This window comes from Sciurus carolinensis, chromosome 7 (assembly GCF_902686445.1).
Source record: "Sciurus carolinensis chromosome 7, mSciCar1.2, whole genome shotgun sequence".
Taxonomy (NCBI): Eukaryota; Metazoa; Chordata; class Mammalia; order Rodentia; family Sciuridae; genus Sciurus; species Sciurus carolinensis.
In genome coordinates this window covers 79,401,891-79,414,172 of record NC_062219.1, presented here as the reverse complement: position 1 = coordinate 79,414,172, position 12,282 = coordinate 79,401,891, and the positions used below count along the sequence as shown (strand labels likewise).

Below are 12,282 nucleotides of genomic sequence, written 5' to 3'. Positions count from 1 at the left end.
TCAGATTAGGTAGAGGGGAGTGAAGGGAGGACAAGAGGTATGGGGGAAGGAATGATAGTAGAGAGAAACAGACATTATTACCTCATGTACATGTATGACTGCATGACCAATGTGATCCTGCAATATGTATAATCAGAAAAATGAAAGATTACCTATTTAGTATGATCTATCAAAAGGATAAATATATTCTATTTTCATGTACAACTAATTAGAACAAATAAATTTTTAAAAAATAAGAATAAAACCACCTAACAAGTGATCTCCAGAAAACACATCACTAACAGGAAAATCAAGATGATGCTGGTCTCAGATCGTTCTCTCTCTCTCTCTCCTCTCTCTCTCTCTCTCTCTCTCTCTCTCTCTCTCTTTCTCCTCTCTCTTTTGCAGTGCAAAGTACCAAGAGATAATTTTTAAAAAGCAGTCACAGAATTTTAAAGAAAGTACTTGTAAGCTTAAGACACAAGGAAGTAAAATGTTATTGTAAATGCGGACATACTGAGAAAAATATAACATCCATAATATTGAAAAGGAAATTACTTGCTTTTACCATGGAATAAATTCTAATTTAAAAATCAAGAATGGGAAGATTATGATTAAAAAAAGATTAATAGTTGATCCTGAAAGCAATCAAAAACAGATTTACATTTAAATGAATATTAAAAATAAGATAAAACTTGACACAAAGTAAGAAAAACATTTCCTGAAAGAATATATATATTAAAAATAATGAAATCACAATGCTCAGAGAATGCATATTATATTTAAAGGTCAGTTAGATTTCTCTTCTAACACAGAGAAAGAATGATTCTAAGCATCTAACTGAGCATGATGGCACACACCTACAGTTCCAGCTAAGACACAAGGATCCCGAGTCCAGGAGTTCAGGGCCTTTCTGGGAAACACAGTGAGACCTCATCTCACAAACAAAAACTGATTCAACTAGATAGTGATGATTAGAGTGGGAAAAAATAATTGAGGAATATACTTAAATAAATATAACTAGCTGAAAATATAAACTACATTTTCAATTTTCAAATATTGCTGTATTTTAAAATTTGGAACAATATCAAAAATAGTTTAAATAGAAAATAGACAGGTAGACCAATAGTACAGGCTAGAAGACAGAGAGACATACCCACATAAGTATAGTTATCTCATCCTAGACAAAGGTGCCAACGACTTACAATGGAGAAAAGATAGCCTCTTCAACAAATGGTGCTGTCAAAACTGGAAATCCATATGTAGTAAGATGAAATTAAATCCCTATCTCTCACCCTGTACAAAACTCAACTCAAAATGGATCAAGGATCTAGGAATTAGGCCTGAGACCCTTCACCAAATAGAAGAAAAAGTAGGCCCGAATCTCCATCATGTTGGCTTAGGACTAGACTTCCTTAACAAGACCCCCACAGTGCAAGAAATAAAAGCAAGAATCAATAAGTGGGATAGATTCAAACTAAAAAGTGTTTTCTCAGCACAGGAAACAATCAATAATGTGAAGAGAGCCTACAGAGTGGGAGAAAATCTTTTCCACACACACTTCAGACAGAGCACTATCTCCAAAGTTTATAAAGAACTTAAAACTTTACACCCAAAATACAAAGAATCCAATCAATAAATGAGCTAAGGAAATGGGCAGACATTTCACAGAAGAAGATATACAGATGATGAACGAATTTATGAAAAAGTACTCATCATCCCTAGTTATTAGAGAAATACAAATTAAAACCACCCTAAGATTTCATCTAACTCCAATTAGAATGGCTATTATCAAGAACACAAGCAATGACAGACGTTGGCGTGTATGCGGGGAAAAAGGCACACTCATACATTGCTGGTGGAGTTGCAAATTAGCGCAGCCACTCTGGAAAGCAGTAAGGAGATTCCTCAGAAAATTTGGGTTCATTTGACCCAGCTATCCCACTCCTCGGTTTATACCCAAACGACTTAACAAAATCAACATTCCACAATGATGCAGCCACATCAATGTTCATAGCTGCTCAATTCGCAATAACTAGATTGTGGAACCAACCTAGATGTCCTTCAATTGAGGAATGGATAAAGAAACTGTGATATATATACACAATGGAATATTACTCATCCATAAAGAATAAAATCATGGCATTTGCTGGTAAATGGATGAAGTTGGAAAATATGCTAAGTGAAACAGGTCAAGCCCAAAAAACCAAAGGTTGAACGTTTTCTAATGATAAGTGCATGACAATATATAATGAGGTGGGGTGGCAGGGAGAAAAGAAGAATGAAGGAACTTTGAATAGTATAGAGGAAAATGGGGTGGGAGGGGGTGGGGAACAGAAAAATAGTAGAATGAAACAGTATTACCCTAGGTATGTGTATGATTACATGAATGGCGTGAATCTACATTGTGTACAACCACAGAAATGAAAAGATGTACCCCGTTTGTGTACAATGAATCAAATGAAGTCTGTAAAAATAAAAAAGATTTTAATAAAAAATAAATAAATAAATAAATAAATAGAAAATCAGGAAAGAAGAATTTGGTATGAAAAAGCAAACTAGGGAACAATAAAACAACATGAAACAAAAACCTCTACTTGAAACAGGAAACATGACATATATCACCTAACACCTATGAAAATAAAGTTTAAGCCTCTATTTTAAAGACAAAGATTTAAAGTATTTCAAATGCAATTAGAAACTTCTTACAAAACTAACATAAATGAAAACAAAAGTACAAAAAATTACCTTTTAAAAAAGATATATCCAAGTTATAAAGATCAGCTAAATCCCATTTTATAACTATTACTCTACTGAATAAAAGATGAAAGGACTTTAAATAAATTTCTGAAATTAACACAGTTCATGTGCCACAGTTAAATGTCAATGTTTTTCAATGTGTCAAGACATACCACTTGAGAAACACTGATTTTTTTTTATAAATAATTAGGGTCAAAACAAAAATAGAAACTTCAGCTATATGGCCAAACTTATTCATACTGGAGTTTTCAAAGTCTTATTTAAATTTAAAAGTCCAGACATAACTTAAGGAAAAATCAGAAGAAAGAAAATAGAATCATTAAAATATTTGAACAAATTTTAAAATATTAGGAATTGATTTTAAAATTTCAGAAGTTAGTTCTTTTTTTAATACCATTTGATAAATTTAGCAGAAGAGAAAAAAACACAAACATAATTATTAATGACAATTCATATGTAACTATAAACAGAAACACTTAACTTTATAAGAGAACACTTGATACAAAGATCCCACATAAAATTTTAAATAATTATTATAAAATAATAAAATTATAAATGTCATCTATAATGATGCTTTTTAAAAATGTTTATACCTTTCTATTAAAATATAAATATAAAATATAATATTATTTATTAGAAAATAAATAACAAGCCATTTAAATCAAGATAGACTCAATAGAAGTGGAATATCTTAATAGGTACATAGCTATGGACATTACTTTTTAATCTTGAGGGGTGGCCATCCAGGCAGCCTCTGAAACTGACATTTATAAGTGAGATCCTTCAAATGCCAAGAAGAAGATGCTTCTGTGCTCTATGAATCCTTATTGACAAATGTGTCATGATTAGAAGGTATCACTAGTACATGGTACTTTATCCTTTTGCTTATTTTTTCTCCTCACTATTTTAAGTCATATCCTTCTAACTGGACTATTATATTTTTTCTAAGTATATTTACTGCTTAAATCTTGGCTTTAGAAGGAACAATGAACATTCTAGCAAATTCCAACTTTTCAAACCTGCAAAACTAACTGAATCTGAGGAGAAAAATATTATAAGCAAAAATCAAGGGGCAAAATCACAATGGAAAAAACTGATTAAGTACACACTAAAACTTCCAATACCAAGAGATTAAAATTATAGAGTAAATCATAAAAAATGAAAATATTTACAATAAATAAACTACTATATAAATTTCCCAACAACCAAGAAAAAGAGTTGAATTATGACTTATTCACATGAAGAATTATTAGCCAATAAGGTAATTTTCATGGGAAAATGGTCATGATTTACTACCAAATGGAAGCCTAATAGAAAGTCAATAACTATATAAATTAAAGTATATCTCAATTCTAAAAGTTTATATATACTTTATATGCTTATTATATTCATGCATTATTTATGTGTGTCACATAACAGTTTAAATTCATATGTTTAGACTCAAGTATTTATTCATTGTGGGCAAAATATCAAAATATTCAAATGGATTTTATTTTATTATAATTTATTTTAAATTTATCCTAATGAATTCCTTTATATTTTAAAAGAAAGGTATAAACATTTTTAAAGAAAACAGCTATCTGGCAATTGCCCTCTCCTATACCAAGTGAAAATACCTTCCCTGGTTCAGTTCAATGTCTTCAATCTTACGGAAAGCAACAGAAAGGGGCTTGGTTGAGCATTGTGTGACATGGACCTTCAATCATCATCTGCTCTGGTTCTCCAAACCACTTATGTAAGAATGTCTATGACAAATTCCTCCTAGATGTTGATTCCTGGGATAGTTTTGACTCCAGATAAATGTGAGTGTTTTTTTTTAACCAAAAATAAAAATTATATCCAAATGGTTTCAGCTCTGCCTTGACATGGGAAATACAAAGTAGAAGCAAAATCAAGGTCCTGTTACAGAAAAGGGTTCCCTTTGGCCATCAGGAAGCACATTCTCCTGTCCCTTTTAAATGACTGCTGCTCTATTCTGTCTTTGAATTCTAATCAAAACTTTTATATTAACGTAACTTTGTATGACACATCAAATCCCTTTAGAAAGAGGTGAAGTATAAGTCATAAATAAATAAAATGTAATTAGGAAGAATAACAGAAAACGTCTCATCTGCTTTGAGTCATGTTGATGCATCACAGAATCATCTGAACTCTGTCCACCTGAAATATTTCTGCATCTAAGCTCTCAAAGTCCTCAAAATGGGGGACAAAATGGATACTGGCAAAAAGTCATTATATTCATAAAGTTGTTATTTTTGTAGTCAGCTTAATGTCCTAATGTTGGCCTTCTTGCTGAAAGCATCACATTCATGCCTTCAATGCTGGATGTCAACAGGTAAGGCTTGTTTAGCAAGTTCAAAAATAAAAACATGTACAATGCAACAGTAGCTCCACATGAACACATCCATGTTCCAGTCAGTGACTGCCATTAAGCATCTGCACTAAGACTTGCTAGGCAGTGGGACTGAGGAGACTAACAAGGGCACCGCCTGGAGGTTGAAGGGTTCTGTGGAGCTCTTGTCTCCTCCCGGATTGGCACCAGGGTGATGTTTATTTGATCTTGTTCTTCCATGCCTTGCTCTCTGAACCTTAATAATGACTAAATTCTGAATCAAAAGGGAATCAGATTTCAGATAATTCCCCAAAGCAGTCTGCCAACCTTGCAGTGAGAGCAATTATAGGAGTCAGGGAAGTAGAATGCTGATTTCATTCCATTATCAGAGTAGTATTAATCCTAGTAGATTCCTTGGACAATATGCAAAATCAACATTGTATTTTTTTTTTTCACTTTAAAAATTCTGCACTCAAGCTTTTTAAATGTCCTCAATTGAAGACCTCCAGGGTCTTCAATTCTTCACTGTACCTCCATCTCTTACCATAACTCTCTTCTGCCCCCCTGGTCCTCCTCCCTCATGAACCTGTATTCTCTACAACCACAAGGCAGCTCCTCATTGCCATCCTCAAAGACCCAGGTTTGGGTCCCTTTCTCCTTGTGGCTTTTTAGTATGTTTTTTCTTACAATATTCTGTGAACCTCTGGATTGAAGCAATATTATTTTATGCTCTTCCCCTCCTTTCGTGACCGCTCTTGTCAATCTTTCTCCCCCTCCCCCACCAACAAACTAGGTTTTTCACAAGGTTTGCCCTTGCTCTAGAACATTTACACTTCTACTTTTGAAGAACTCATCCACTTCTCTTAATACTTCAGCCATCATTCCTAAAAGGACAATCCCCAAGTCTTTGGCTATCAAAGATGTAAGCCCATATCTCCAAAGGCTTTTAGTGGATGGTGCATATGGACATCCCACCACTGATTCTAACTCAACTGAAAATAACATCCTTTACCTTCCCTAAACATGTACTCATTCACCTGATTGTATTTTGGCACATTAGACCTTTTGAGCACCCAGATCTCATGCCTTTGAGTCATCTCTAAAACCTTCAGATCTAGCTCCAATCCTCTTTTGAATTTGGTAGCTTGTTTATTTGAATGTTGAGTGTTGAATTCTTCACATGTAAAATGTGGTGCAAGCAAAGCACAAATGAAATTGAGATCATGGATGTGAATATAACCTGTACACTTAGAATGCTATGTGCGTATCAGGTGCCATATTCATATTAATTTGCTTCTCCTGTGCAGGCCAGTGCCTGTCATATAATTGTAGACAGCCGTGACAGAGGATGGGAGAGCAATGACTGAGATTGGGAGTCTCTGATGACCTTGTGACTGTGGCATGCCTGGTGCCTGGAAATGTTTCTGTGCAACGGCACTGGATGCTTAACTGCTGTGGCAGTGATCTGCATGAGGAGGTGCTGTACAAGATCCCTATGAGCTCTGACCTTAATCTCAAGCACATAGCTTCTGGGAAGGAAGGTATTCTTATGCTAGGCAACCATGATGTTTCACCAGCTCTGCTTCTCCTGTTTCTGCCCACTTTACAGTAACTTTCAACAGTGGACTTTCTTGAGAGCTACACAAAGCTCCTAACATTGCACTTTACAACTGTGTGTTACAACCACAGAAAAGCTACATAGATGTCTTAGTTTCTGTAATTTTCCTGAATACAAAGAACAATGGTTGCATAGTCTTTAACCTGATAATGAGACATATATAAAGATTGCTGGTGTATCTCTTTAGATCTGCATCTCAATCAGAAGGCAGAGCACCATCTCATCTCAGCCTAATTTTCAAAATCTGTGTTTGTGAATCTTTATTTTTCCAATTCCCCATTCACTCCTCACCAGAATCAAGAGTGTGATCGCACTGGTTGCAGCATGTAGTAGTAAATCTTTGTTGACTGATTGAAAGAATGAAGTGACAAGTGTTTGACTAATGCAACTTTTACTTGTTTTGAATTCTTATAGAATTTATCATCTACTGTGTAATTTATTTTGCTCCAATTATATGTTACCCAGTCTTTTGTTAGCATTTTTTAGTACATGCATCCTGGTTTCTTAAATATTTAGTTTCTCAGGAGCAGAAACCTAACTTATCCTTCCTTATTTTTCTCACAAAGTCTTTTTAAATAGCAGGTATGCACTAATGTTTGACCTTGCACACTATTTATAAGTCTGAAATGCATGCCAATTAATTTTTTAAAATTTTTTCTTAGCTCTGGACAGACCTTTATTTTATTTATTTATTTATTTATTTATTTATTTATTTATTTATTTATATGCAGTGCTGAGGATCAAACCCAGTGCCTCACGTGTGCTAGGCAAGTGCTCTACCACTGAGCCATAACCCCAGCCCATACCAATTAATTTTTTCCATTAAAGGGAACTGGTGCCAGATGCAGTAGCACACAACTGTAGTCCCAGACACTTGGGAGACTGAGGTAGAAGGATTGTTTGAGGCCAGGCTCAGCAACTTAGCAAGACCCTCAGCAACTTAGTGAGACCCTGTCTCAAAATAAAAAAGACAGCAAGGGCTGGGGAGGTAGCTCAGTGGTAAAGCATACCTAGATTCAATCCCTAGGACCAAAGAAAAAAAAATGGAATTGGTGTACACAATTTGGCAAGCATATATCCTTGAGGCTTTTTTTTTTTTTAATCATGACTCATATCTTACTGGTTTAGAAACGCCAAACTGATTTTAATGGCATGATGAAAGAGGGTTTAGTCAGTTTTCCTCACTTTTCAGATTAACTTCAATTCTGCCATAAAATGCCTTTCCAACTGTATCTCAATGGCCAGGGGCATTTTCACTCTAATATATAATTTAATCAGGCTGCTTCTAGCTATGTTAGACTAAGCTGTGCTGTGGAATTGCAACTATGCTGCACACCAGAAATAGGAGGACTTTTTTTTTTTTTCTTTCTTCATGACAACATTTCTACACTCCAGAAAATAACAACTTTGCTGTCCTTCCTCTTTCTTTCTTTGGAAAACTTACTCCCAGAGGGAAAACCAAAGCAAAAAAAAAAAAAAAAAAAATAGTACCCACACACTGGCCAGCAGGGCAATTATGATGGAAAGGGAAACATGTACGTGTCAAACAGCACGGCCTTTGGGTTATCTGGTCTCGAAGGACTCTTCAGTCAGATGTGAAGAAGTAAAACTGTTTTATCACCCACAAGAGTATATTCATTATCAATTTCCCAGTAGACTTTTAGTCATACCTCCATCCTTATTACTCTGAATACTGGCACATTTAATACACTAAGACTTAATTAAAAGAAATGAATGAATAATGGGTACCTTCTGGCCATATCTGAGTCCAACGGAGTTTTAATCTCTTAAATTACATGTAATTGCCACAGGCCAGACACACAAACTTTTCCCATCCCAAATCTCTTTAATTTCTCTTTCTGGAATAAACTCTTCCAGGTGTATGGCTTAGACAGTTCACGCTCTCTTCAAGTTTCCTTTTAAAATCTTCTAATATAGAACCTTCAATACAGAGTGTTCAAGGGAGATGTTTTAGTCTGTTTTCTGCAGATAATGGAATTGCTGAGACTAAGAAATTTACAAAAAGTATATTTAGCTCACAGTTCTGGAGGCTAGAAGTCTGAGATTGGATTGCCGCATTAGAGGAGCGCATTGTGCTGTGTCATGACATGATGGAACAAGTGGAAGTGTGAGCAGGTGTGTGACCAAGAGCGGAGGCATCAGGGGCCGCTTAGCTGTCTAGCAATCCTCTCTTGTGAGAACACACTCCCACTAGAAAGGCACTAATCTATTTTGGGAGATGGATGCCTCTGTGACATAATTTCAATAGTGCTGTTTTGGAGCTTCATTATCCAACATATGAATTCTGGGGGGAGATATTCAAACCAATGCAGGGACAACTATGAAAAGTATCAATATGTTACTAATGGCCTTGTATTAGTTTTCTGGAGCTACTGTAATTAAATACCTCAAACTGAGTGATTTAAATAGCAAAACGTTTTTGTGCCAGAGTTCTGGAGAACAGAAGTTTAAGATCAAGGTGTCAGCTGGTCATGCTCCCTCAAACTAGAGAAAGATGAGTCTCAGGCCTGTCTCCTGTCTTCTGGTAGTTCCTTGGATTGTGGTAGCATAACTCCAATCTGTATAAGGAATTATCCTTATACAAATGTGTATCTGTAGTCAAACCTCCACCTTTTTATAATGACACAAGCTTCATCTGAACTAGATCATTTACAATGACTATTTTCAAATACAGTTACATTCAAATGTATTGGGACTAAACGGTTCAATACATTTTAGGAAGACATAATTCAAGTCATAAAATGTTGCATACACTCACTGTAGAAATCCTATAAAGAAGAGCAACAAAAATCAACTTCAGCCAAAAAAAAAAGCAACAAGAAAACATTAGTATTTGGAGCCACAATATGGCAACATCTTCTGCTATTTTGAATTTACATTCAGATTAAGTCATATTGATTTTTCTCCTAACATATAAGCAAAACTATCCAGAATGGATAACTGATGAATCTTAAATAACCAAACAGACTAACTGTTGACTTTGGCATTACCAACTATGCATTAAGGTTATATCTATAGGACATCTTGTAAATTAAAATGAGGAGAACCATCAGCAAGATGGTAGAATAGGAGTTTCTAGTTCTCATAACCCACAGAAACACTGATTTTAGCAATATCCCACAGACAAGAATATCTTTGTTAGAGCCTCAGAATCTAGTTGAGGTTTAAGTACCCCAATAGAACACAAAATCCAAGCATGGACATATAAAAGAGTTTGGCCATACATTAATACTAACCCATTCTCATCCATCCAAGAGTCTTGCCCATGAACCCAGAAGATTACTCACCTGAAGACCCCCACAATCAGCTGATGAATAACTAGAGCACTCCACATTCCCTCCATGGATTGTAATCTGTGCATTCTTGTACACAGCTCACATGAGCTCTCATAGACAGAATATAGATTTAAACAGAAGGTTTTGATCTCAGTGGCCACCTTAACTCTTCTGGTTTGGGAGAAGGTTAACAAACTTGAACATCTCAGGGCACTGTCTTGGGGAAAATGAATGGAAGGCTCACAGCACCTTGGCTTTGTGTGATAAAGAGAAGGAACACAAAATCCCTAAGATTTCCCCCTCAGAGGGTAAAAGAAGAATAGAGTTGGTACATCCGTAGAAAGAGTCAAAGAGAATCCCAGAATCTCTAGGAAGTCTCACTGGTGAAGATCAATCTTTTAAAAAGTCAGTCAGTAAAATAAAGACTGACATCTTCAGATTCAAAGACAGCAACACAAGACTTCAAGGAATATGAAGAACCCATAAAACATGAAACCATCAAAGTAACTAATAAAGTTCTCATAACTAATCCTAAAGAAATGTAGATCTAAGAACTACATGTCAAAGCCCAGTGAGCTACATGAGAACACATAAAACTAAAGAAAATCAGAAAAACAATATATGCACAGAATCAAAAGTTTGACGAAGAGAAACCATACCAAAAAAGAAAACAAATAAAAATTCTGAATCTGAAGAAGACAATGTCTGAACTGACAAACTCAATAAGAAGCTTCTATATAAGATTAATCAAGAAGAAAGAATTATCAAACTTGAAGACAGATATTTGAAATTATCCAGTCAGACAAACAAAAAGAATGAAAAAGGTTAAGAAAGTCTAAAGGACTTATGGGACATTGTCACTCAAATCAGTATACACATTATGGGATTCCAAGAAGGAGCAAAGAAGAAAAGAGGCAAAAAAGATTATTTGAAGAAATGAGAAAATTTTCCAAATCTGGAGTGGGAAATGAACATCCAAATGCATAAAAATTAAACAACTATAAATAGGTTAAGATTAGGTCTTTGTCAAGACACATTTTAATCAAATCATTAAAAGTCAAAGACAAAGAAAGTCTGGGTATGGTGGTGCACACCTGTAATCCCAGCAATTTGAGAGGCAAAGTCAGAAGGATTGCACGTTTGAGGACAGCCTTGGCAATTTAGCAAGACCCTGTCTCAAATAAAAAGTAAAAAGAGTTGGGGATGTAGATCAACATGTAGAACATCCCTAGGTTTAGTACTCAGAACTGAAAAAAAAAAAAATGTGAAAGAAACAAGAGAAAAACAACTCATCACATACAAGAGAAGACTCATAAGACCATCAGTAAATTTCCCAATAGAGACCTGACAGAGAGGAGAGAATGGGATAACATATTAAAAGTGCAATGAAAAAACTGCTAAGAATACTGCACACAGTAAAATTGTTTGTCAGAAATGAAGAAGTGTTAAAGACTTCTTCAGATAAACAAAAGTTAAAGGAATTTATACCAATAGATCTACTTTACAAAAAAGTGCTAAGGGAAGTTCTTCAAATTAAAATAAAAGGACACACACCTGAAACATGAAAACATATGAATGTATAAAACTCACTGGTAAAGAGAAGTATACAGACAAATTGAGAATACTTTAATGATGTGATACAGGTGGTCAAATCACTTTTAACTCAAGAATATATGTTAAAAACTATTAGTCAGGGTTCTCTAGAGGAACAGAATCAATAGGGAGTACAATTATAAAAAGTGTGATTATTAGATTGACTTACACAACAAGATGCTGGATAGTCCACAATGGCCATCTGCAGTTGGAGAACTAAAAGAACCATCAGCTGCACCATCCAAGAGGCAGAAACCCAGAACAAGGAGAATCAACAGTGCTACCCTAGTCTGAGACCAAGGCTTCTGAAAACTACCTGGAGAATCACTGGCAGAGTCCACTTTGGAGGAGTGAACAAGAGTTCAATATCCTCAGATGATTGAAGCAGCAATCAAGAACCTATTCAAGAAGTGTTGAGCTTGCATCTACATCTGTTTCCTGGTTATTTCAACTTTTATTCCATCCAAGCCATCATCCTATTTGGCAGTGCTGCCCATGCTTAGGGAGGCTCCCCACTTCAGATCACTATCCCACATTCTAAGCATTCCTAGACATGCCCTCATTGACACACCCAGAAGCCTCTTAATCATCTGTATCTCTTAATTCAATCAAGTTGACAATTCAAATTAACCATTACAAGGACAAAAGTATTAAAAATAACTATAGCTAGTAATTTTCTAATGGATACACAATATAAAAAGATG

At 35.2% G+C, this 12,282-nt stretch overlaps 1 pseudogene; it reads right to left on the bottom strand.

Moving 5' to 3' along the window:
* Window positions 1-10,053, bottom strand: part of LOC124989250 (mitochondrial nicotinamide adenine dinucleotide transporter SLC25A51-like) — a 59,416-nt pseudogene extending 49,363 nt beyond the window's left edge.
* Window positions 10,054-12,282: the final 2,229 nt, after the last annotated feature.